This window comes from Micropterus salmoides, unplaced genomic scaffold (assembly GCF_014851395.1).
Source record: "Micropterus salmoides isolate LMB-PRFRI ecotype aquatic unplaced genomic scaffold, ASM1485139v1 Ms_hic_scaffold_6, whole genome shotgun sequence".
NCBI lineage: Eukaryota > Metazoa > Chordata > Actinopteri > Centrarchiformes > Centrarchidae > Micropterus > Micropterus salmoides.
Window position 1 is genome coordinate 20,231,435 of NW_024044348.1, and position 27,592 is coordinate 20,259,026.

General features: G+C 39.7%; 1 long non-coding RNA gene across 1 annotated transcript in view; it reads right to left on the reverse strand.

The window, feature by feature from the left end:
- Positions 1-26,235, reverse strand: part of LOC119890682 — a 39,852-nt gene extending 13,617 nt beyond the window's left edge. The window contains exons 1-2 of the long non-coding RNA XR_005442277.1: positions 25,534-26,235; positions 23,520-23,583 (exon numbers count right to left, since the gene is read on the reverse strand). This is a non-coding gene — a long non-coding RNA (uncharacterized LOC119890682). The remainder of the gene's footprint in view (positions 1-23,519; positions 23,584-25,533) is intronic.
- Positions 26,236-27,592: the final 1,357 nt, after the last annotated feature.

Below are 27,592 nucleotides of genomic sequence, written 5' to 3' on the forward strand. Positions count from 1 at the left end.
CATTTCCACAGCCATGACGCCTCACCTTTTGGCTTATCACACAGGCATGGCGTTGGTATGATTTAACTATTCCTGTAGTGAAATCGATCCACCTATGGGCATGGACTGCCTCGGCCAAGTAAATGGTACACATACATACATACATGCTCAAAATCTCACAGAGCATGCAGCGCTGGGCATTTCATAGCTAAATCAAAGCCAAGATGTGAAGCATCACCATCTCTTTAACCACTGTCTTGTCTAGGGTCTGTAGATTAATTGGTTCCTGGTAATTCTATCAGATGAGTATTAATACGCTGTCACTGAGGCAATAGAGGTGACCCACTGAATCTAGCCGGCTCTTCATAAACTAGCGTGAAGGTCAACTGTCAATCAACCTCCACAATATGATAATCAGGCTTTAAAGTCAGCATGAGGATGCCATTAACACCAGCAGTAATGGCTGATGAAAGAACTGTCATAACAGCAAGTCTCCAGGGATGAATGCTTATAGATTGGCTGAGAGCAGAGGGAAAGAGTGAATGTGCAATCTGTGAAATCCTGTCTTTGACACCACAGGTGCAGCTGTGGCACTGCACATTAGCTACAACTTTAGCCAAGAACACTATATAACTAGGAATATTTAGTAGCCCCTTCTGATTTCCTACCAATGTCACAATTGACCATCAAGCTCACTCCTGTCACAGAGCAGTAGTTAAAGCATACTATGGCTGTCAGAGAGATAAAGATGTTCCATCAGAGTATGACTATTCCGCGTGGTCTGCTGAGAAGCTACTGTCTTTTTGCCTGTTTCCATGAGGTTAGACTTGACTGCCCATGAGAAACTGACTGTATACTAAATAGAATGGGCCATCCTATGGGATATAGTCACTAAATGCCCCTCCTGAGTCCCTCTGCTCAGTGAGATTCTATATGTGTGCATATGATTGTTGGCATGTGTACGATCCACTATGTGTGCAACAGAAAGAGACAAAAGATATGAGCGGCCTGCCATGGTCCCTGTCCAGGTCAGAGTTTAACAAACAAGAAAGGGAAAGGAAGTGAGGAGGGAGGGAGGACAATACAGAGAGACTGGGGAGGGGGGCAGTGCAAGAGAGTGCAGGAGATGACAGTGTGAAAAAAATGGTGTGTCTATGCTGTGTCCCACAGGGCCTGCACTGGGCGGCTGGCAAGGGAGCCATTACATGCGAGTCTCTGACAGCTCACTCTCTCATTACGGCAGCAGACGGTTAACACCACCACTCTTACACCCCAGCTTTGTAATGCAGACTATATCATCACACACCACATACACTAATAGTTTTAGGCGCTGCTTTGATATATAGTAGTGTTTTTAGTAATATTTTTAGTCAATAAAAAATTGTTTTAATGGCAGATAGCCACACTATGTGTTAAAAGCATCAACTTGCTTGCTTCTTTACATTTGAGCCTGGACCACAGTTGATGTCTTTGCCCTGGTAGATATTTTGATATACAAACTCAAAGTCAGGTCTGCTCAGGGTTCCCTCAAGAGATTTCAAATGATTTCTTTTGGATTGTGTTTTATACTCAGAAAAACAATAAGTTCTAGTGACTATACATTCAATTTATCAAAATGTGTGCATATTGACATATTAATGACACCTTTTAACACCTGAACAACACAAAGCTAATGCTACACAATCAGGATATACAAAGATAATATATAACAAGGATGTAACTGTATCAAAACACAGAAAGATCTGCAGCATCTTTAAATAAATCCAATTTGGGGTGTCCATTTGCTGAACTGCTATTACATAAGCTGCTGCCCCAGCAAATATTGACAACCAAGCCAGAGGGAGGAGTTTGCAAAGTGCAGAGGTATGAGATACAATAGGAAAACCAAATCACATTGCCCAAATGACACGTTTGGCTGACCAGCCTGTGTGTCTGTCTGTGTGTACAATGATCAAAGCCAAATGTTGCACTTTGTTTTGCTCATAAAACTGCCTTTTTGAATGTGCGTACCTGGCAACGTTTATTTAGTTTAGAGTAAACTGGTCATTGGAGTCCACTTTTGCTGTAGTTTTCATCACCCTGTCATTAGTGGCCTCTCCCTCCCTCCACATTTTCTACCTCTTTAACCCCAATTTTCTTCTATCCATTAATCTGTTTGTAAAATAATATGCTGATTTTACTTGGCTTACCCCCATTGCCCCCCCCCCCATTACTCCTGTCTTTCTCTGCTTTGATTGCATTGTCCTGATGCACTTAAAGGCTGCCAAGATGATCTCCCAGAGCTCAGCATGTTGTATAGGCAGCTACAGTACTACCTAGAACGGGATGTTTCCCTTGACATATACCTTACTGATCTAATAATACTAAAGTTCTGCTGAAACACTATGCCCGTGACACTGAAAACCTCTAGAAATTACACGTTACTCACAATTTACAGTCCTGTCAGGAGACAACCTGTCTGGTTGAAGTCTGCTCTGTCCCACCCACTCAAAAGGAGCTGAGGCTGTGAATGTGCTGAGAAAAAGGCACAAGGCACTCATATGAATAGAGCTAGGCACGCACACATGGACATGACCTCTGCTGGCTGTGGAAAAATTTTGCTGCCTCCACACTTTATTGCTAAAGGGCAATGACAGACTTAATTGGACTGGAAAATACATTTCTTCAAGACTTTTTGGCAAATCCTCCAGCTAAGGTTATGAGGACTGCTCAAAAGAAGGAGCCAACTTTGGATTTGTGAAGCAAGAGGGCAAGCATTTGTAGCTGTTTAAGAACTGTGTGCATTAGTTAATTCATTGATACAAAATCTTGGTATAAATAAAGCAAACAATTTTTACTTGGAGCTGTCTGATCTCCATTCCACATCTTTTGAAATCTGCAATTTCAGTGAAAAAAAACAAAAACAAACAAAACATGGACACATAAAAACATTCATGTTAAGGCTAGCTGTGACAACACACTGTCTGACTTCCTGCCTAGTCTGATCTGCTCTGTGGCACTTTACACGGCTTCCGTCAAAAATAGACTTGTATATTCTTTGCTGAGCGCAGCAGAGATCTGCATCTGGCACGCGCTGCGGCTGTGTCTGGTAGACTCCCACACATTGACTACAAGTGCCTGACCATCTCAGGCAGCCGCGGCACAGTGGACGCATGCAGACTCGTGGACTGTTAGTAGACTGTTGTCTACGTGCTGTCTACTCTGGACTGCAGCAACAGGAGTGTGCGCGCGCAGCCAAATCGCCCCCTTGGCTTTAAGTTTAGGAAGCGCTCGATTTGATATGCAGCAGAGTATTCCATGAGCGGAGTAGGCATTTTAAACAGTGATATCACCATCGATCGTGTTCTTTTAAGTGTGGGAAGCTAAAATCGTAATCACGATCAATATTCGATTAATTGTGCAGCCCTAATACACACACACACACACTACAGCTTATTACTAGGTGTAAGTATATGACCTTGATGAAAAACAGAAAACATTGTGTTAAGGGCAGTAGAGAAGAGCATTACAAATGGTGGCACATAAGAGTGATGCAGACTACAACACCGCAGAGACATATGTACTTGGATCTACTGTGATTGAAGTTGTGGTGAGGAGGGAATGAGAAAAATTAACAAGACAAACATCCAGAAGACAGAGACAAGGAAATGAGATAAGAAAAAGTAAACAGATACATCTTAACACTTGAAATAAACTAGCTGTCTTATAGTTGGGGAGAAACGGCTCCCTGATGTACAGCAGTGACAGGAAACACTGATGTCCCTGGAGGCCAAAAACTGTTCTCTTCCTTCATTTGACCGTGAATAATATCAACCGGATGGTTTTAGATGTAAAAATATACGAAATTCATTAGGGCTGAAACGATTCATCGATTAAATCGATTACTAAAATGATGCAATTTCTTTACATTGATGCTTCATTTAATCCTATAACTATATAGCACACTGTTTTGCACAGATATTTATTACTGTCGCACATCGCGCTTATGCTGTGTGAACACGACGTGATTATGATGGCGCCAGGGCTGAACGATTAATGGTTCTCAAATCAAAATTGCGTTTTGAAAGAACACAATTAGCTAATCGTGAAGACCGCGATTAAAATGTAGGTAATTATATAGCTCATCTGACCCATTTTAAACACTCATGCAGTTACAAATTAATTTCGTTGTCATCCTTGTGTGACAGATCTGCTCGCCAATCACAAGCACCATGCGCCTCCCGTTATGGTCCTACTCACCAGTCAGAGTGTTCACAGGGCATATACATTTTACAACAACAAACGAAACTAAAGGAAAACATGTTAATGGTGCCAACCAAACCAACACAGGCAGCGGCTGTGCCGCGGTTCTGTCCAGCGTCAACTCACACTGAAGTTTTTCAGCAGTGGACTGTTTAACCTGCCCTATGTTGCTGATGTGTTGTTAATTTGTTATTTTGTGTGCTTCAACTACAGATAACAGTTCTCTATGAGCCCGTTACGCTCTCTGCAGGCTAACGTTACATATCCACATGGAGAATTGTGCATTTGCCTGTGTGATTTTGCTGACTTGTTCAGATTTTGCTTATTTGTTCAGTTATCCTTGATTTTTGTGCTTCTACTAACTGTGTTTATTGTTGATGTATGATAGGGAATCTGCAAAAGGTGTTTTATTTTGAAAATTGACCGGATTCTCTCTGCCATTATGTGTCTGACTTCCTGCCTGGTTCAATCTGCTCTGTGGTGCCTGACGTGGCTAGCGGCAAAAACAGACCTGCTACCTATTCTCTGCGCCGCTTCTGGAACGCTCCTGGCTGACGTGCTGCGGCCACAGCTGGTGGACTCACGAGCATTGACTATAAAGGCCACGATTAGCTCAGGCAAACGCGGCACATCCGTAACGCGCCATAGCCGGAGTCAGTGGATTTTAGGCTTTAGAATTGTCACATCCCACCTGAATTTTGTGTTTGTATTTACATGAATAAAAACATTCCACCATAAATTGGTGCCGAAAAATTTTGCAGAATGCAGGAAATTAAGTGTTTAATGCTCAAAATTTCCATATAATTCAGCATTAAAGACTTCTTCTTAAAATCTTGTCTCGTCTCGATCTTATGAACCCAATATCATTTCTCAACAGCTAAGTGTCTCGTCACACCCCTAGCAATTTAGGACCAATGATTATGTTGATGATCACATTTCATGAACACCTACTCAAGTTGGATTGAGCACATTCTGATTCTATCTTTATCCACACATGTGCAAAATACAAACAAAAACTATACTAGAGAAAAAAAACATAGGCTACTTGATTATAAATAGGCTCCTGGCAATACCTGGCAAAGAAAGATCACAAACAACTCCTTGCAGATGCATTTACGGGTAGGAACTAGACGATGTGTTAAAAGCACATAAGACCAATTATCACGTGGCACATTACATCATTTAATAGTGTCAAATATTAAAGCAAAATAAGGGCCTTTGATACAGAACTCTTCTTTATACCCTCCCTACAAGGCCCAGGACTAAATTGGATTTTCCCAGCACTGTTTTGTAATTTGAAACATCCATCATTTATTATTAAAGAAAAGAAATAAAGGGAAGAAAGGGAATCAAAAAGCCCTGTACTAAACCACCACCCACAACTTTGTGCTTTCCACACCCTTAACCTTTCAAAGCATGTAACATTTTATGCTCAGAACAGGACAATGTGATGGCAGGTCCGATATATTTTGTTCTGAACTAAAAATATATAGTCAGGTATTATCAATTTTAAATGTTTTAAAATCATACATTTAGGTCTTCTGTTACTTTGATGTTTCAATCAGTGTTTGTTTGAAAGTCAGTGTCAACATAATGTCAATACAATAGTGCCATGGACATCTTATTGTTGAAATAAAAATCCTATTGCTGCACGGACATAGTTTTAAAACAGTGTTTAAAATATCCAGTAAAATCAGGTCTCTGTGAAAAATAGCCAATGGAGTGAGAGAACTCCTTATTCCACCACCTTGTATACCTCAATGCCAAAAGCCAGCATTTATTTGTAAGGGCCATATCATTCTAGCAGGGAGTTTGTATACTGTTTCTCTAAGGAGAGGAGCCTGTTTGGGAAAAAGGAAAATGTATGTATGTAATTTTTTTCTCCAAACGTATTGGGTTCTAATGATAAGTTAGCATAAAGATGTAGGAATGATTTATATGGTAATGCATGCTGAGACAGCAATGTATATGCATCTGCATGATGGGTATGTCATGTCAGACAGGACAAGGTGACGGACACACTGCTTTGAATGCCCCCCACTGAAACAGAAGGTGGTGGCGCATCTCTCAGAGACACCCAGGAAATCCTTCATAATAAAAGCTCCTCCATGTCCTTTTATAATCCTTCTCTGTATTATCAGTATGTTGCAGCTAAGTGTTGCAATTAGGCCGGCCTTTTTCATGCAAATCAATTTGACAGCACAACAATCAGTTAGTTATGCTAGCTCCTGCTCTCTCATTCTCCCCTCTCTACCCCTTCGCTCCCTTGCCCTCTCCCTGCCTTCTACCTCATTTTCTCTGGCATTTGCAGAGGTTGCTACATTTGCATTATTTATCATATAAGGTTAGAATATGCACCACCAAGGGCAAGAGAATATGGTAGTTATTAGTACAGTATTACAAATGTTAAATACAAAATGCAGTCATTTGGCCTCACTCATGCTCCAATGCATCCACAAAATATAACGGGATCAAACTGCATTTATTATTCAAATCAAACATGGGATGATGGAGGAGGGACCTGTCCATAGCTCATGTTAAAAAGACACATGCAAAGCCGGCTCTTCTGTCTGTAACAGAAGCCCTAAGGTCAGATAAAGCTGCAGCCCAATCATCGGTTCTTATCCTGCTTGACCTATCAGCTGCCTTTGACACAGTCAACCACAGGATCCTGCTATCCACTCTCTCAGCAATGGGCATCTCGAGTAAAGCACTCCTGTGGTTCGAATCCTACCTCTCGGGGCGTTCCTACAATGTTTAGTGGCAAGGACAAGTATCCTCCTCCCACTGCCTCTCCACAGGGGTGCCCCAAGGCTCAGTGCTAGAGCCCCTTCTCTTCTCAATTTACACCACCTCACTGGGGCCGATCATTTGTTCGCACAGCTTCTCTTACCACTGCTATGCAGACGATACGCAATTCTACCTATCCTTCCCACCAGACGATTCCACCATCTCGGCACGGATCACGGACTGTCTCTCGGACATCTCTGCATGGATGAAGGCTTGCCACCTTCAACTAAACCTCTCTAAGACTGAACTCTTGGTCATTCCAGCCAAGCAATCTATCCACCATAACATCAAACTACAAATTGACTCCTCAACCACCATTCCAACCAGGGTGGTGAGAAACTTCAGAACGCAGCAGTGCGTTGATCATTGTTTTTTGATCAGCCCAAAAGGACTCATGGCACTCCATTACTTAGTGACCTCCACTGGCTCCCCATGGCTTCCAGAATCAAATTCAAGTCACTAATGCTTGCATACAGAGTGACTACTGGGTCTGCACCCATCTACCTAAACCCCATAATACAAACTTACGTTCCTTCTCGGCCACTACGCTCCTCTAACGAATGCTGCCTGGCTCTGCCATCCCTTCACACAAAGCAATCCCAGTCCCAGCTGTTCTCATCTCTGACACCACGATGGTGGAACGAGCTACCACACGCCATCAGAGCAGGGGCGTCCCTCTCTAACTTCAAGAAGCTCTTGAAAACTCATCTCTTCCGAGAACACTTCCTCTTTTAACACTTCTAACTCCTAACCTCTAACATGCACTTCCTGTGCTCTTCTTCTTCTATCCTCTTACAATTATCTTATATTGATTGCACTTTTTTGCATTGATTTTTGTTAACTCTTACTTCCTTCCCTAGGTATTTACCCCATTGATTGTGATATGTACCATGAGCTCTTACTAGTATTTATTGCTGCTCTTACTAGTATGTATTGTCAGTTGTAGAGCTGTATTTGATGCTCTGTTGATGCTTGTATGTTGTTCCTCAAATGTAAGTCGCTTTGGATAAAACCGTATTCCAAATGAGTAAATGTAAATGTAAATGTAAAGCCAAGTCAGGTCTAAGTACTGGAGTTTTACTGGTTTCCATATTTCACCCCCTCTTTCTCGGTGTGTAGAGTCCAGATAACAAGCATCCAGGTATCAATTTGCTAAAAACATGCAGGCAGCAGCCATACTACACTTGACAGGTGGCACTACAGTAGTGTTTCTCAACAGGGGTGGTACCGCCCCCCAGCGTTCAGAAGATAATGGTGGGCGCTGGAAGCAATATTTTGAAAAGGGGGGCGTTTGAGCTGCTTTTGGGGGGCATTTGTTGAGGTGAAAGTTTTAAGGCGAGTTAACACCAAAGATTCACAACAATACGAGTTTAAAATGTCAACTACTTGCAAAAAACTGTGGTCTGCAACACTGAAACCTGCCAGTTTACTCCACTGCAACTGGACGAGACGGTGTGAATCATAACAGCTCTTCTCTTCAGTGTTTCCGTCAGTTTCTCTCTACCTAATCACAGTGTTGCTTAGGCTACCTGTCAACCATTTACCGTTCAATCCTGCAGTTATCTCGTTTAAATACATGAAAAACTTGTTAAAACAGAGGAGCTAGCCTATTAAAGTCCAGGAGTTAATAACTGAATTAAAATGAATTAATTTATCATTAAGGTGAAAAGGTGCCACAATCACATTTAAAGAGGTTATTTTCCCCAAACAACAGACACAATGAGGAGGGAAGAGTAAATCATGTGTGTTGACTCAGCGGGGATGATAGTTAATTAAGTTGATCTACAGGAGAAACATATTATAAAGCAATAAAGAATACCTGAGAGCCTTACTGCATTATATTCTGATATATTTTTGTTTCCCCTTTACGTAAATAAAACATTTCCACCGTAAATTAGTGAGACAAAATCTTCCGGGGGAGGACACCCATACCCCCACCTTATTAAGTGCCCCATCCAAGAAAACGGTCTCTGTGTTTACAAAACGTTTCTCAGATGAACATTCACTTATTAAATATAATTACTATTGACATGGCTTTTTTGATCCCTGGGGAAGTCATAAAAATTGTTATTTGTCATTCACTTAGGTGCTTTTTTCATGTTTTTAATAACAATAGTAACAACATCAACAACAATAATAATAATAATCAACAACAATATTCAGGGAAAATAGCCAACATCTTTTTTGATGGGGGGCGGAAACGGACCTGGATAATGGATAGGGGGACGCTGGCCCAAAAAAAGGTTGAGAACCACTGCACTACAGTCTCAAGTCTTGACAACATTCAAACAAAAACACACACCTACAATGCATGACTGGCTATCATAAATGTGCATGTGTTAAAGGCTACTCTAGCAGTAGGTCCCGCATACATTATGATGCATGTGCTGTTGGAAGATTGGTCATTGAGAAAATTAATAGATACCATTTGTAGGAGGAGTCCTATCAAAGGGCTGCATGGACTTTGGGTAGTATGATGGATAGATTTATTACCATTAAAAAGTAATTTACAAGACAAATACAGACAGGCTTTTTAAATCATGGTTCCTTTATAATACAACTGATCTAGAGTAAAAATTGTAAACAAACTGTATGTTTGCAGTAGTGATAACTACGGATTACTGCGGATTTCCACACCAGACAACACCAGATTGTTTGCATAGTCAATAGCGCAAGTGAGCTGAATAAGAGGGGTGGACAAAAGCAGGCAGAAGTCAATACATTCCGTAGCCCTGTTTCACATCCCCAATATAGTCATGTATATTGTGTATGTGTGCGTGTGCACGCGTGTGACCAGAGGCCTTTTAGTCTCACAGTGGTGGTGACTCATTAACGTGCCAGCCTACTATAAAAACGATATAAATTTATATCTTCATCAAAGTCCTTAGTTAAGTACAGAGGCAAGATGGGGAGACAGCCAGGCAAAATCAGAAGGAAATAACTGCATGTGATCTTTATTCTAAGGGTCAAATAAATTAAATTGGACAGAAAAAATATCGAGGGAGAATTTAAAAGAGATTTAAAAAAGAGCTTTGGGTGAGATATAAGAGAGCAAGGATGTGTGTGTGTCTGTGTGTGTGTGAGAGTGTGAGTGAAAGAGAGAGCGAGAGAGAAAGAAACATGGAATAAGTGCTGCAGGATGGTCTGTGTGCCTTTAAACTGATTTCTCAATCTCACGTAGTTTTGTTCCTTAAAAGGAAATCAGAAGGCTTAGCTGAGGCATTGCCTTGAAAGTCATGAATAAACATCAGATTGCCTTTCTGTGCATACATCATACATCACAAGATGACACTACCTAATGGAGGAGGATTCCTCACCCTCAGACACATGAAAAGGCACTGAAATTACCCACCAAACCATGCAGCCGCATCGTTCTAAAATGGACCACTGAGGGAGAGAAAGAGAGGGGCTAAGTGGGAGAAAGGAGGAGTACTGAAAAGAGGAGTCTCTTAGTAAAATGGATCCATGTGATAACCACATTGTCTCCGTGCTGTCGAACCTATGTTCAATGAGGAAAACAAAAAAATATATACAACAATAACTATTTACAATTACAGTGAGAAGTTGGTCCTTATAGCATGTCTCCATGGGCTATTCCTCAATTCCTGTACTCAGTTTGCTATAAATGAGAACGCTCCTATCATTTCTGTAGGTGTGCATTTATCAGTGTGTCTCTGCTCAAAGAAGGAATTTGTTATGAGGGGCAATGAGGGGCAATGGACTGACTAGCTAGCCAACACAGAGGGCCCACTGATAAGAACAGCTGTCAGAATGGATATGCAGCCAAGGTGCTGCACCTGGTGAAGAGGGCAAAGACAGACAGATGCACAAACAGGGACAGAGGGCAAGTGAACAGTGACATGAAAAGAAGGAGGGAGAAGAAGAATCAGAGGCCCTGTTAACACCTGGCATTAACATGTGTCTTGGGTGATCGGATCTGAAGTGGACAGTTCCGAGAATGTCAGTTCACACCTTGCATTAGACTGCATCTTGAGTGACCACTTCCACACCCTACATGCAAATAAACACATATGCATTGTTGTTTTTAACCTGAAGTTGATGAATTTAAATATGAACTTTTTGAACTTTCTCTTCCCATCGTGATTTGTATTCCTCCATGGATTATACACCCATGTTTTCCTCTCTCACAAGCGAGACGCCTATGTAATAGCTCGAAAAGTTCTAAACTTTTCCTTGCGCTACCTTTCTTCATAATGTCTACTCCTTTCTGTTATTTTAGTAGTTTATACTGATTTTAACTCAACAGCATATGTTTTTATGTTAAAAATGTTATGTTCAGTTCACCATTCACAAAAAACTAGAGCACGTTCAATGAGTGGTGCTGTTTACTGTATGGGCACACTGCCTGTATGCGCTGTCAAACTTTGTATTTTCTTTGCGGAAGACAGCGACAAGAAAGTTTTATTGCCCACGTAGTTGTTGTTTGTGGACTGACAACACATTTACATTAACACTTGTGTTCAATGTGGTTACAATGCATCCTGGGCTACCTCCGGAGATGGCTTGGCCTATCGGATCACAATCCATCCTCTATGAGTCTATGAGTACAGGTGTATGTACACCTGTACTTTCATGTGGTCAAGCACTATCTGATTGCAATCCGATCACCCAAAATGCATTTTAATGTTAGGTGTAAACAGCCTCAGTGTGTCCTCAATGTGTCTTGACACCCATACTTGGAGGAGTGTCCACCTTTGATCATATCACCTAAGACACATTTAATGTCAGTTGTAAACAGGGCTACAGACAGTTAAAGCATAGTAGGATGCAGTGTTACACAGTAGATATCACCAAGCCTGGTAAGAGGAAATTAACTGAGAATGATCACCATGTGATAATTGTTAAATTGTGATTGTTAATTGTATTTTCAAGCAGACAGACATTTTAAAATCTTCCAATGATTGTATTCCTAAAGAGCAAACTCATTTTGTCATTAACACAGCAAACGTGTAAAATGAAATACAATGAATAAACTTTAATATAACAAAATACCCCTGAAGAAAAGGTCTGATAAAAATTCAGTTGGAAAACACTTGTGGTAATATGTCCATGAATAATTTGTGGTAGGATATAGAGAACAGACTATCATTTTGAGCTCACGCATGTCCTCCATTTCCTATCTGCAAGCGTGGGTGCATCATCTGCAGAGAGCCTAAGGCAACTATGCGCAGGACATATCCACAGAGGATTACTTGGAAAATATCCATCAGAGGGAGATACTAATTAGTGCGAGTCCATGTATGCATGTTTGTATGTGTGTATGTCTATGTGTGTGCATGCCTGTGCATGTTCTTGTTGGGGCACAGGGATGTACACCTAGCCAGGCGTGAGAGCAGTGTTGTGCAGCAGAGTGCAGTAATTTCTTTGATCATTTTTAATGGCCATTCTTTCATATGAGGCTGCAGCTCGCACACAGCTCCCTGCAGGTGTCATCTCATTCCTTCAGTTGCGGGATTAGTATGCAGCAGGCAATAAAAAGCTAGGCCATTACACTGTGCAGCACACATACATAATCTCAACACAGTAGGATCATTACCCTTTCAAAGGATGATATCAGCTCACAGTCTGCAGAGAGACACAAAGAAAGTGATAGAAGCTGAGCAAAAGAGGAAAAGGAACCAAAAGGAGACAGGAATAAAGAGGCAGCAAACCACAGTTGCAGTGTGGGATGGAGGGGGTTAGAGAAAGAGCTATCAATCAGCATTGCAAATAATGGCAGACAGACAGGCAGTGATGGTTCGGTTCATTCCCAGTGCCTGCATGATATGGACACAGTGGTACCTGTTGCATTCTAAAATAAAGTAAAAACATTCTCACCTCTACTATGCTACAGTGCTCAGATAAATTATTTAGTCATTTCAGCTTCTCCTTCTTCTGTAACTTCGAATATTGTTCAGAAAATCTCGTATTATGACACTGTGACAAAAAAGACCGGACAGGTGCCTCGACAAACTCTAAACTAAAACTGAATGTTAAGATTCTAAGACAGTCCAGCATAGAGAAAAAAATCCAGCCAGCTCAGTGCTGCAAGTCAGCAAGCTGGGCATTTGAGTGCCACTCCGGCTGTGGTTGAACTTCTAACAGATCATCTCTAAAAGCAACACACATAGGGTACTCTATACACTAAACATCAGCTTCCACCAGTAGCTAAAAAGCCCTCCACAAGGGCAAAGAGTGCTCCCACTGTGCCTATCACAAACTCCTGCACTAGTGTAGGCCAAGTAGACGTGTAAAAGGTCTGTAACTGCAACTAAAAAGCTCCATTCATGATATGTAAATCTGTACAATCAAGCATGTTGTTTTCATTATTAATAGTTCTTAATTAATAGGGAGAGCCTCTGCTAGTTGAGAAACTGCAACTCCCATGTTGGTCCACTGAACTCGTCCTTCATCCAGAGAAAGTGAGTTCAAATATGTTTGTGCAGTATATTATGCTGATATATGGAATAAGCCTACTGACTCTTTTTAATACACCCCACCCACAATTATGAAAACGTATATTATTCACAGCCTCCCACCAGTTACAGTACAGTTCAGCTCACCTGCCCCACACTAAACTCCCATACCAGCCTAGATGAGTGATCTACCTGTAAGACTCATGTTTTAATGCTTATGTTCCATCATCTGTGATGTGGAAATATCAGATTTCCACAAACAAATAAAAAATATGCATCCTCCTGGTTATAAAATGATAGTTTTATTGCTATAAAATCATAGCACACCATGGAAAACCTCTCAGCGTTGCAGTCAGCATTGTCAGCCGAAGAGTCAATCACACTGGGTGGCAGCAGGTTGTACCAGTGTGTCGCTCAAAAGTACTTTAAATGACTTTACTTCATTCAGCGTCAGAGCAGCAAATAGAAACAAGTCACGCTTCTCTCTGTTGCGCTGGCCTCCATTTCCATCACCTTTCTCTTTTTCCATTACCAATTTGTAGGCAGGTCATTTTAAGACAAAATCTAACGCAGCTAAAAAAAATTCACAGACACAAGGGCTTCTGGACAAATGATTAGCATCGGCAGCCTTAATGTCTGTTATTATTATTATTATTATTATTTATTCACAAATTCTGTAAACACTAGTAAAATCTACTTAATAAAAACAACCTACCTTAATTTGGTTTTAAGATTATATACCATATACCAGGATTGGTATTTGCTACTGCTCCCAGAGCTTTGTTAGTTTGGCATTTTTCCATCTGTGTTCTCCGTCTTTCCCTTTTTGCATTTCAACTTGAAGTTAACATCATCACTCTTACAACAGAATACAAAATGTGTATTACTCAAGTTTCTTAAGCTCTACACACAGATCACTATCTGGGCAAACTTTCACAGGAGCAGTGCAAAAGTGACCATAATTTATATACCACTGGACATGGAAAATTTTAGGAAGCACAGATGTTGAAGTGATATTTTACTTTGCTAGAAGATTAACACTTCTTACATATTCCCATCTCTCTCAAGCCAAAATCAATACAGTAATTAGTTGACTCTAGGGAAACACATAATATGATTCTTGAGCTTTGCATTTAGCCAAAGCTGCTGAGCCCTGGTATTCTTTAGTAAGCCCATTAATCACCAAGAATCTGATCATATCAATTATTTCAGTAAACAAGGATGTCTAGATCAAGCCCTTTCCCCTCATTCAATCCCTGCATTAAATCAACACACAGATAGATTTAGCAGCTAATTGGAGTAAAATGGAGCTTTGCGAAGGATAATTGAGGATTTCTATACAGTGTGCAGTTTTGTCTGTAAGGAAAAGTACTTTAAAGAGAACTGGGTTATGGGTTGGTTAACAGCTAATGATGGGGAGATACCTGTTCATGATGTCACATGAACAATATTTATTATTAAAGTAATATTGCTTTACACTAGCAGAAAATTCTAAATCACACATAGTTCAGTCGACCGGTGTTCTTTCAGTGTTCTTATTTGTTTCAATATGCTGTTTCAATATACAGTCTTACATAAGAAATTAACACTGTCAGATGTGAAAAAAATACATTTCTATCATTTTCATTGGGCTTTGGCCAATCTAAGATATCTCCCTGGCCAATAGGCCTCACCACTGGCCTATTTCTGAGTGAAAGTGAATTATTTGAAGTAAAAACATCTCCAAGAGATGTCTGATAGGCCTTCTGAATCCCTGGGTACATAAGGGAGGGCTCCCACTGGTCTGATAAAAGGCCTGGGTTCCTGAAGCAAATGATGCCTTTTTCCAGACTTATGCCTACGCACTGCTTTTAATTGGCCTCTTCTGTAGCTATGAACCTTAATGACTTTGTTCCGGGATTAAAAGCCTCAGTGTTCAAGCAAGGCAAGGGTCCTAACCTTTCTTTGGCGGCTCCGTCTCTCCTGCTACACAACTCCCTTTCCCCAGATTTCGCTTACTCTCTTATTCTTTCTACACTGCACCCCTGTCTCTTTCTGTTTTTCCACTATCAAATTAACGTGTTACGTGTAGGCTGCATGTATGTGTTACAGGTCTGCCAACCTCCCATTCACAGTCACTTGACAACAGAGGCTTTTGTGCCAAACCACTGAAACATCTATCCAAGGTTATAGTAATTACATTCTTTTTTTAATCTTTTTGTATGCAATATTTATTTATTTATTTCTCTCAATTTTTAGTACTCAACTGCGGTCCTCGTCACTTCTAACTCCACTCACAATCTTTGCCCTTAGGAAGGTTTGAACAACAATTTCCTTCCTTTGATACACAGCTCCTCACTGGCAGTTTAAAAGAAGCTGTGCAGGTGCGTTGACCAACCAAGGACAGACACGCAATCTGGCTTCTCGCACATCAGCTGTGCCAATTGTATTTGTTGGAATGGACTCTAGAATGCAAATATACTGTAGGTACTGCTACTCTGTGTGGCCATTGCACAGGCTCACAGAGAAATTTAGAGAAATTTAGAGAACCCAGCATTATTTTTTGGTTCATATTCTCCTAAGCTGACAGATCTCTTCAACATTGCTTTTATAATCACATCAACTGTTATGTTCTGCTTCATTCAAAGGTGCAGTCACGAAGAGTTTGATCACAGCAATACTGTAGACTATAATATCACTCAGATGTTAAACAAGACATGAAAAAGTCTTTGGATCATTTGTGCGATTTACTAATTCATTCAGGAATTGTGATTGATTCTGCCCCTAGGGACATTTAGCACAGGTCTTTTTGAACACTGATCGCTAGTTATTAAAAGGTAGTATAAGTTGCTTTATAGTAAAATATACTTAAAGTTCCAAAACACAAACATCAACATTTGTCAAAAACGGGCTCATTCAGTTACAGGGAAATGGACTGAAACTGTGTACCTACTGTAAGTGTATAAATGTTTCATTGTGTATGTACGTTTGTGAAGTGAGGTCATTTCTTCAGAATGGCTGTCAATCCTCGCTGACCCCCACCACTCAACCCACCTCTCTCCCAGATACCCAGACATGGCCAGTGCTGAGTGATAGAGTAATCGATGTTCAGCCTAATCAGCCAGCTTAACTCTAATACCCTGGACAGGTCCACATCATTATCATATCAGCCTCCACACGTTTCGAGGTGACATGGAAGCGACAAAAGATTAAAGACAATCTTGTAAAGAGGCAGCACAATTTTAATGTGTTCACTAACCAAAAGAGGCCTGTGGAAGCGGGATGTAGCGAGAAGAAGCTTAAGGTAAAAAGAGGAAATCCAGACAAAGACTTCATGCCAGGTTGAAGCTACCACTTTCTCTGCTTGGGGTTGATGTTTAGCATTTCTGGGGTGTGACCACTTTCAGAGGTATTGGTCCTGCAGTCAGGTCAATGTGTCAGCCCATTATTGTGTGTCTATTAAAGTGAAGAGTTTGTATACCTTAAGCACATATTTAGGAGAGCTCAAGGAACTTGTAGAAATGATCTATAAACTGGTTTACACAAGCTGTTTACAAGCAGTAAATGACGCATAAAAGAAGAAACAGGTTTGAGGTTAGTGCTTGGAGCATGTGGTAGAGTCTGCACAGGAACATGATCTGGTGTTGATTACACTTAGCAAGGGAATAACTAGCCATCCACGCTTCACAAATCCTCCCGGTGATAATGCCGACAATCACTAAACAAACAGAAAACCAAAGATGTCAGTGGAATCTGAATATATATATATATAATTATATATAAAAATGTGTAATCGCAAGTCATCTTTGTAATGAGTCAACTTCTCTCTCTTCTTAAAACAAGCGTCATCCATTTAGCATTGTCTTATTGTATGGATATGCCTCCAAATAGCATAACTCTACTGTATGTGTGTGTGTCCTTGTCTTTTGAGCACAGATGTAATGGATGAGTAGACTGATGAGGTTTGGATTACGTATAAAAAAACCTCTTAAGTTAAATAAGATTGATGAAATGAAATCCCTGATTCCTTGATTCTTAATATAATAGACAGACAGAGAAAAGAGAAATTTGCTTACAAAAGAGTCATACAATTCTAAAACTCTCATTGACAGAAGTTGGCTATTGTCAGCTTAGCAAATAATATTCCTTAAAACCCTGAAGGGACTTTGAAAGACTTTTTCTACACAGTCAGCTCTCTGCTAAAACGTATATTTATAATATCAGTATTTCAGCTGTGTTCCTGTATTGTCAAAGAAAACACAGACAAGTCTTCTGCCATTATAAAGTGGTAGAACTGGTGCATCACAGATAGCTATTTGGCAAGTTTTTTATGCATTTCACTTTATTTTAAGTGGTAATATATTTGAAAATTAATGTCTCTTTCTCTTAGTCGTCAGGAGTGTAACTTGAGGCAATGGCTTCCCATCATCATTAATGTTTAAGATGGCTAACAACTGTGCTGTCAACAGCTTCCAAGATAATCGACATGTCAATCAATGATGGGTGTAAGGCCGGCTTTTAGAGGGTCCCTAAGGTGGCTGCTTAGAGCACACTCAGTTTAACACAGTGGCAATGGGAGAGTGTAAACAGAGAAGAATATAGACTCCTGGATTGACTGGCTGATCAATGCCATTGATCATTTAGCCCACATTGCCTCCACTTCTTTGCATGGGTTGCTCATTTTCCCCTCAGTCATCCCACTCTCAGGCTTCAAGCTCTGGATCACAACAACATTCTACTCAGTCACCAACAAATGCAGCCTGAACACTAGAGGGAGACAGAGAGGAAATTACAACAGAGCATTATATACACACACATAAAATATCCATCGATTGCTTGCTCAATATAAGGAATAGATTAAGTGTTTGTTTGTTTTATTTTAGGGTTTAGCATCTTGTAATACCCCTTGTGCCTCAGGAGGAAATAGTCCGACAGTCAATCGATTATCTAGAGGTTAATTGATAATGTAATGTTGAAGGAACGAAAAAGGCGGAACACGGAAATGTGGAAGTGCAGCTCCGGACTGTCTGTGGTGTGCACACAACAGAGACATGTTCTCTCTGTTCGGCACAGAAAAGCAGCTGTTGAATGAATGACTGCTGCTACTAAACGTTCAGATCGATAAAATCAACATGCAACTAACGTTAATGATTTTCACTTGCATACTGTGTATTACTGTAGCGCTTAGCTAGCGTCCTCTCCTCATTCTTCAAAGGACAGCTACGTGACAACAGCAGAAAGTGACAGAGAAAGCGAGCGGAACATAGGAAAATTAGAGCGCTAGCTTTCAATCTGGCAGTAAATGTACAGTGTGGGTCACAGTGTGTCCATTAATTAAAGTCTGTTTGTTGTTTTTCAACTGCTGGAAAAGTGAAGGCACTTAGCTAACATCTCTAGACTGCAGTCTAGAAGCTTTTGGCTGCTAGTTCAAGTTCGTTTCTTGTCATTCATCCACATACCGAGTACATAAACAAACAAAATGCTGTTTCTCAAGGCCCATGGTGCCCAATACAAGATCACAATATGAACTTACAGGACAAGACACAAACATGTAACTAGACAAGACATAAAAAAGAGTAGCTCTATTTAGGCGGAGTGAACGTGGTTTGGCTGGAGCATTGTAAAGTGCGTAGTTCAACCCGTATCTGAATCTATACTAATAATAGCAGCATCAGAAATGAAAATAGCAGCAGCAGAGGTCAGCAATAATAATAATTCTATGTAACGCTAGCTACATTTATATGAAGTAACATTAAATAACTGCTTTTCAACTACCCACTTAGTTGGATTGTTACAAATACTTTGCGTTAAAATTACCAAGTAGTCACATAATGAGAAAAATACATCTTTATCCTATTCGTTTTACAATCGCATCGTAGCCCTCATATTGTAATGAGGTGTCCAGAGATTCCCATCCCTAGAAGTGACGTATCGTGATATCGAATCGAAGACAGGATATTTGTAATCGAATCGAATTGTTGAGACCAGTGAAGATGCACACCCCTACTGTCAGTACCTCGGTACTGTATTCTCTGTCATCAAACTGGCCTTTGTCTGTGTGACAGTCTGTCTGTGTGCTGTGTTAGGTCTAGGTCCTGCTGTGTTAACAGGGTGGCTGCTGAGTCCGGCTCCGTTGTCTGCTTGCCTGGCTCTGGTTCTGGTTGCCATTCTGGACTCAGTCAGCTACTAGGACTGCTAAAGTTAGCTGCATGTCAAACTGACCTAACTAGCTAAAGACAGTTAGCAGTAGTCATTACCGGATATGTGTTATGTATGAGTATGAATTCAACAGGTTGAGTGTAGTCTCAATTCTTAAACACTGTACCTTTATACTGACTCACACTGAACCCACTGCACTAATTCATATTTTATGTAAAAATATTTTAGTTGGTGGAGACCAAAACAGAGCTAAAAGGAGTCATATTAATTTTCAGGTTGTTTCACTGCCCCAAAGTGGCACAAAAAATACAGTACTTACTGTATAGTTGTCTGGATTACTTGTCAAGCTTGCTTCTGCTGCTGAGCTTCAGGCATGATACATTTCTCTTCCCTCTTCTTATCTAGATTGTCTAATCTCTCCTTTTGGTACTATTGCAATGTCCTGTGGCTTCACTACTGAATTTGATTCTTATTAGCAGAGTTGAGGAGGCACTCGTCTGGGTCAGTTAAATGCCCTGGGTATATCATAAGACAACATTTATCCAATATAATTCATAACTTTACTTATCCCTATAAGGGCTATTGTATGCAGCAGATCCCTACCCAGATCAATGGATATACACAGCAGATAGGAAGAAAGAAAAATACTATTAATCACAAAACAAAAAAAGAGATACACAAGTAAATGATGCCATACAAAATAAAACATTTATAGCTATAATGATTTTGAATTAAGTAATGTGCTGCATATTACCTGCAAACATCAATTTGAGTTTAGATTAAGTTACATTTAGTGTCATTAAAAAGACCTGTCAACAATAAGGTAGAAAATTGCAATAAAAACTCCAAGTCTGAGAGGTATTTGCTTTTCAAAGCATCTTTTAGTGGTGTGGAAATTAAGACTAACTCAAAGTGACAGCTGGCACACCTAACTTAAGCAACAAGGCAAACCTATTGGTTTGATTCTGCCTTGATGCCAGGCCGAGTCCACCACAATCACTGTACAGGGTGATATGTTCTGGCAGCATTCACTCCGAATTGAACTGTGGACCCTACATAAAAAGCAAGGCCTCTCAAACACAGAGCTAATGTCCCCATTCTATTATACTGGTGACTCCCACACTTTGTGCCAGCAAGATGGGATAGTGCATATTGTGCTTCACACGAGTGACACTATAGCCCATTCCTTTTTTAAAGTAGCCTTGCCATAATTTGAGCAAGCACGTGGCAGTGAGGACAAAGACAAAGTGATATCAGAATTGTGATTGATTGATTGATTGAACCTTTTTAAATCATCCACGCCAACTGTGAATGATTTGACCAACCACATCTTCCGACCAAGACAAAAATACTGCAAACCAAATAATGACATATAATAATCATAATCCAATACCTACTACTAAACATCAACTAGATCCAGGACAGTGGGTACCTACACACAATTCCATCAATCATCAATTCTAAATTCATGATGAATTTTTATTCTTACTCTTTTCTCAAAGCATCCATTTCAGATGAGATGAAAAAGGAATATTCCAGCAATAAAGCTTGATTTACATCCCTTTCGCTGTTCCCCCTTCCTTTTTTATTTGATCATTTAGCCAGGATCATATAACTGTATATCAGACACAAATGAAATCAGGTCCCATGCACATTAAGACCATGTCTTTCTGCAGCTAACATCCCCTCCAACCCAACCACCCAGCTCCATAGCAAGCCAAGGGCAGAGTCCCATTCATTTTCAGGCCCATTTCCTCCTATGATTAGGCGATCAATCAATCCCAGCATTCAATCTCATCAGGCAGACGGGATTATCTGCCCATCTTCCCCTCTGCCTCTTTCAACTCACTCCCTCCCACACACACAGCAGCACATTAACATCAGATCAAGTATCACCCAACACAGGCAGTCTACCACATCCTCTGACCACAAACAGACAGCTTCTCATTTTAGTCATCTCTCACTCATCCATTACATCTCCTCCAACTGGCTGTGCTCAGAAATACAAACCCATTCTTATCATCTTTTGTATGGGTGCAAAGATTTCAGAAATCGTCCCATAATAATAATAATAATAATAATTAATGTACAATTTTTCACAAGAAGGAATTGTACTACTCACCAACCCTTGGTCATTAAGAAACAGGTAAGAGATAGTAAAAAAGCACAATATGCCAATATTACATCTATTGTAAATGAGCCTACACTGCCTCATTTAATGATTACTATGGCCCATAAATTAAAAAGTGCCCTGCAGGGTTTTCATGCAACTTGACAAAAATTCAGTTTTACTCACCAAAAGATATCTCCCTCAAGGATTAACAAATCTGTTGAATGTACTTCTTTCCCCATAAAATCTTTTTGAAGACTTTTAAATTCTGCATTGTTTTTCATGTTTACTAGCTTGCATCTTCTTCATCTTCCCGCCTTTTGTTGCCGCATTGCTGCGTTTCTTGATGCATGACCGCCACCTGTAGCTCAGTGGAATATTGTGAAACCATTGGCAGAAATACGGACTGCGTCACCCACCTGCATGTATATCCTGGTGCCCATGCATGAGACAAACAACACGGGGACCCAGTCAGAAAAATAAAATAAAAAAACTGTTTTACAGCACTACCAGAAGTAAAACAAAAAAATACTAACAACAAATTTGTAAGAACAAATATATAACACGAAATAAATGCTGTGTTGATAAATGTTTAAGTATCTGCGCCATTTACTATGAAACACCTACATTTCAGAAGGTTCACTGTAAGTTGAATAAAGATCACAAGTAAGTAATTAAGGTGTGACAAGTGATATTAGGTTAAATATAAGGCCAAATTGTAGGTGAATCAGCTTTTTGTCCCAAATTACACCATGTGGACAAAGGACCATTCCATGCAACTCTGTTTTAAGTTTACTGGAAAGCACTAATCAGGGGAAGGATATAGCAAATAAGAAAATGCAGCCACCTGTTTGACTGAACACAACATCAAATCCTAAAGCCACTGATATCACACGCAGAGTGGGAAATGCAAGGGATCTGCTCATTTTCATAATTTTGTTATTCTCTAGTGGAGATGAATATGATCAAACATATTGTGAAATGGTGAAGAGAAGACATTAATAAGTAAAAAACTTCGAAACACTAAGAGCACACAGGAAAATGAAATTACTTTTTATGCCATCACTAACATTTAATATTTCGAGATAAGCGCTTGGTAAAAGGGACATTTTCCTTACAACTAAAATATTGAATGAATTCTCCTTAAAGGCAAAAAGCTTTTTGATGTAGAAATGCTAATTATTTAAACAACACTGATGAAACTGTCATGCTTTCACGACACACTACCTTTTAGTAACCATGTGCTAGGTTTACACAGTTTCACGTCTGAAAGGCATCTTTTATTCTCTGCTCATACCACCATGAAGTTAGGCAGCAATACCCCTGAAACAAAATCAAAGCTGGTACAGTCACACTGGCAAAATAACTCTGCAACAACAGTGTCACATTGACTCTGAACAGCACTCATTGCAGGCACAACGCTGCAAACAACACAGAAAGTGCACATAGCTTCTTTTACCATCTCCACCTTCATCCCTTCACCTTTACTCTAAGTGGCAGTGAAATCTGTTTCCTTCCATCTTAGTTAACCTGCAATTTGCAAGTGACGTTGCTAGTCATACATTTCAATATGGTCTGTATTGAGGTTTTTGTTAAAATACAAGTTAATATTAAACTCTTTTTACATTTATGTGTTTGTTGTAATTGTTTGTTGCTCTTGGCAAGCTTAACACCTATATATTTCACCCCTCTTATCAACATAAGCAACAAAGCATCTGTGTTGGTTATTACAATTTCTGGGTTTGCAATTATTTTTCACAAACCCATATCACCCTGTAGTCTAATAAAAACATTTTCTTAATCAACCATGGGTGTAGTAGTGCAGTGTGCCTATGTAATGTTACCTGTGGCGCTCCTCCAGATCTTTCACATCTTTTCACTGAATGAGTGTCAGGGTATCATAAGTTCCTATCAATGCAAACAAGAGTTTCCATTAATATCCCACACATCTGAACATCAAGACAAACAAAAAACATCCCTGAAGCAAATCTGAGAACACACCACATGAACAATTTATCAAAATAATGTGTCCTATTCAAAAGTCAATAGCAGCAATATTGTCAAACTTAGATAGCCATGTAATGCTTAAGAATCTCTCTGTGGGACTCTTAACTGTGCAGAGAAGCTGAATCCACTGCAATAAATGGCTTTCATAACACACCTGAATCCTCCTCAGCCATTGCTCTATACATGTTATTGTTTTTATGTGATAGGACTTACTCCTCAAGCTGCTTAACCCAAGATCTAATTCTTGGTGTGTCCCCTTTACAGGCAACAATTAATCCTAAGCATTGGACTGTTTCACTTATTACACTATAAGCCAATCCACAAACTGAAATTCAGACAGTGAACGTAGGTCTGCTTATGGGCATTTTTTTACTCATGATAAGGAGTCTGATCTAAACTGGCCGCTGGGTTAGGCAGAGTCACTGCTGAGAGGTCTCAACACTGATGTATCTTTATGCACTTATAAACAAGAACAGCTAGAAAAAAAAAAAAAGCTCAGATATGTTCTCCATCTTTAAGCACCTTGGTCAGCTGTCATCTGATTGGACAGCCTGTGAATTGGGTTAAAATTCTAATAATTAGAACTTTTAGCACAGTGGTGAAATGCAAAATCAGAAGTGTTCCCAGTCGCAAGAATCTGCATCACTGATTAGTCCACAGGAACACAATGGCATGCAGATGTCAAAGATGGGGGTATTTTTTATTCCTTTAGTGTGGGTGGCTGGTGATAACTCAGAGAGGGGTAAAGAAGAGGCTGTATGGAAAAAATCAGTTTGGCTATATCGTATCCTCTTGCAGAGCAGCCTTGACCTGCTGGATGATCTTGATAGAACGGCCGTCCATTTAATTCATATGGATACACTAACATCCCCCAGTATGCCTTATCTCAGTGAGGACCTAGTAATATATTTGGGATTGGATTAGAGTGATCCCACAGAGAGAGAGAGAGAGAGAGGATAGTAATGACAGATAGACAGGGAGGTGTGCAGACCATCAGAATTGGGATCATATCAGCTTTTAACCTTGAAAAGTCTAGAACCATCATAAAGAAGCCTGCAAGTTTAGAAAACAAACTTCTGATTTTGTAATATAAATAAATCAATGAATTGTGTATTTATGTAATGACATAGTCAATGTACATATGTGAATGTAATAAAACATTTATATCCAGTGCAACTTTTTGTCCTTGATCATTTAAATATTGGGCCTTTTCAACAACTCACAACAGGAAAACTCCATTTAGATGTCATTTCATGGTTCTTTTCACACCAGACATTTTGACTTGTCATAACAGCTAAAAACACAGGTGTGGTAATGAAGGGTCAGTTCTTTTAAGTGTCCCAGTTAGCCATGCTCTTGAGCCAGCATGCACAATATCAACGCCCCGGAACTTCTCACCTAAATGGAATATGTGTGACATTAGTTAAATGATTAATTACACCTGTGCCTGTTCTGCAATGACATGCCAACACGTCAGTGAAAAAGGTCTATTGTGCAAGCTCGTCGCAAATCGTTATTGTTATTAGTAGCATTTGTGTTTTTCCTGTTGTAAGTCAAGATATCTGCTTACATCACAAATTTTCTTTAGCAAACAACATTGTGCAAGTTAAATTAATCACAAATAACATTAAAATTTAAGAAGCAAGCTGCAGTAATGTCTCACATTTTTGCTGGAATTATAAAATACCTACTTTGCATTGCAAGGTCACGTTAACCACTGTAATGTTATAAGTAAGGTAATGTTAGCTAGATTTCTTATCATAAAATGTGAGTAGTCTAATTATCCCTTGGCGCGCGTGCACACACACACACACATTAATACTGAAACCATGGCTGAAACAGACAAGTTACCTTTGCTGCTGCTCTGATGGTTTAAGGTGAGCCAGTCCCCATTTCAGACTGTACACTTTCAACATTAACTGATCCGTATCTCCTACACTAGCATTAGTAACGTTGGTGGTTTGGTCAGAGTATTTGTGCCAGCCCATAGATTGTCCTTGTTATCAAAGCTAGCCCACTAACATTCTAACAATAGTTCGCTGATTGTAGTATCAACAAGCAGAGGGATGCTCACTCAAAAAGCTAGGCTAGTCACGCTAGCTACATGCTACATTGAAGTCACAGAGCTAGCTAGCTGTCTCACTATCTGCTTTGGTCAAGATAAACACAAGGGCATTATACAAAAACCCGCACTTCGTTTGACAATATTTACACCTCGACCTTAGGTATTTCTTTAATTCAGTGTCTCTAGCTTCACCCAGCATGCACCTGCAGTTGGCCACTCCTTTACATTGTGGGTGTGTTGGATTTGGTCACAACTGACTCACTGAGTGGTTCCTTAAATCAGTAACGTTAAATTAGTTAAGTTAAGCAACATTATGTAAGATTTGTTTGTTTTTTGTGCGATTTGGCGCCCCTACCATTGTGTAATCCACCTTGTCATAAATAAGGAAAGCTGTACAGGTGCATTTGTTAAATGTTAAGTTACATTATGATCAAAAACTACCAAGACACAACTTTGCTAACACAGCCAAACCTCAAGCAAGTTCATTCTCAACTTTACTAATGCACTGTTCCTTTAACTGCTAATGGAGGCCAACCTACCTAATTGGTTATTTAGCCCAATTGCTCTTTGCATCAGGTGATATGATATATAACAGATGCTTTCAAGTTTACATTTTCATCTTAATTTTGTGGAGGAAACTCTGCCGCCCCTGTGAGTGTGTGCCTGGCACTAATGCTGTTACTGTAATCACTAAAGACATATGTAGTGTCACAGTGCAATCATAGAGGTCTCAAATATGAAAGTTATACAGGTTTGCTCCACTTAAATACATTTTAATTCTAGTTAGAATAGAAAATAAGACCAATTCCAATATGAAAATAAATAAATTGAAATAAATGACTTTTGGAGAACAAGTTAAGATGCAGGGAAATATGTTTAACTATATTCAAGATTACATAAGCCACCAAATGACTTAGATGTCAGGAAGATTTTGTGTTCATCATCAGTACAAACCTAAATGCAGAGAAATGTGGCTTTTTGCTAACAATAGACTCTTATGAATTATATTTGCTCTAAACTGCACAGTGTAAGAAATTATTCTCCGGATTACACCAAAAAACAACTATTTGATTGCATCTTTAAAATATTTCTGTTAGATCATGGGGACAATTCCTAGAGATTCAGTGCAAATACTTTGGTTGCTTAATACTCTAATTATTTTGCATTTATTAGCATTTCATTTATAAGCATTAAATAGTAACACATATGACAGTTGATTTTTGTAGTGGAAAGTGAAAAAGAGAATGTGGGTGGATAGCAACACTTTATAGGGGGAATTTGTTGAGCTGACAGCCGGTCTGGGTCAGGATGGACTGTAATCATCACTCAGAGGACAGTTTTCGGAACAGATGGTTTTCTGGGTATGTTGGCTTGGTATCAAGTTTTTTCCGCATTTTATTTGCCCTGGCATCACGCAATGCCTGACTGAGTTTTAGGTTATTTGGTCAATTTGTCATGTCTTGCAGTATATGATGAGAGGACCAATCTCCTGTTTTATCCCTGTAAATCTGGTTTGTTGGCATGCTAACGATTTAACATATATGCTAAATGTTGGTAAGTGTGACAATCACAAGGACATCACAATCTACATCTGAAGGTCTTGTAAGAGAATCTGTAAATAGACAAAACAGAATACATTGTGAGGTAGATATTTTATTGACAGTTAAATCATTAGATGCTGGGTAAGGTGGGAAGTGGGTTTAGCAGCATGGACAACATGTTATTCACAGCTGAAAGAGGAGGAAGCAGAGATGAACTACATGGTGCTTTAATGCAGTGGTGAACTTATACTTTTTTTGAGTTTTTTTGAACAAAACTGTCAAGTATCAAAAGTGGACACCTAAT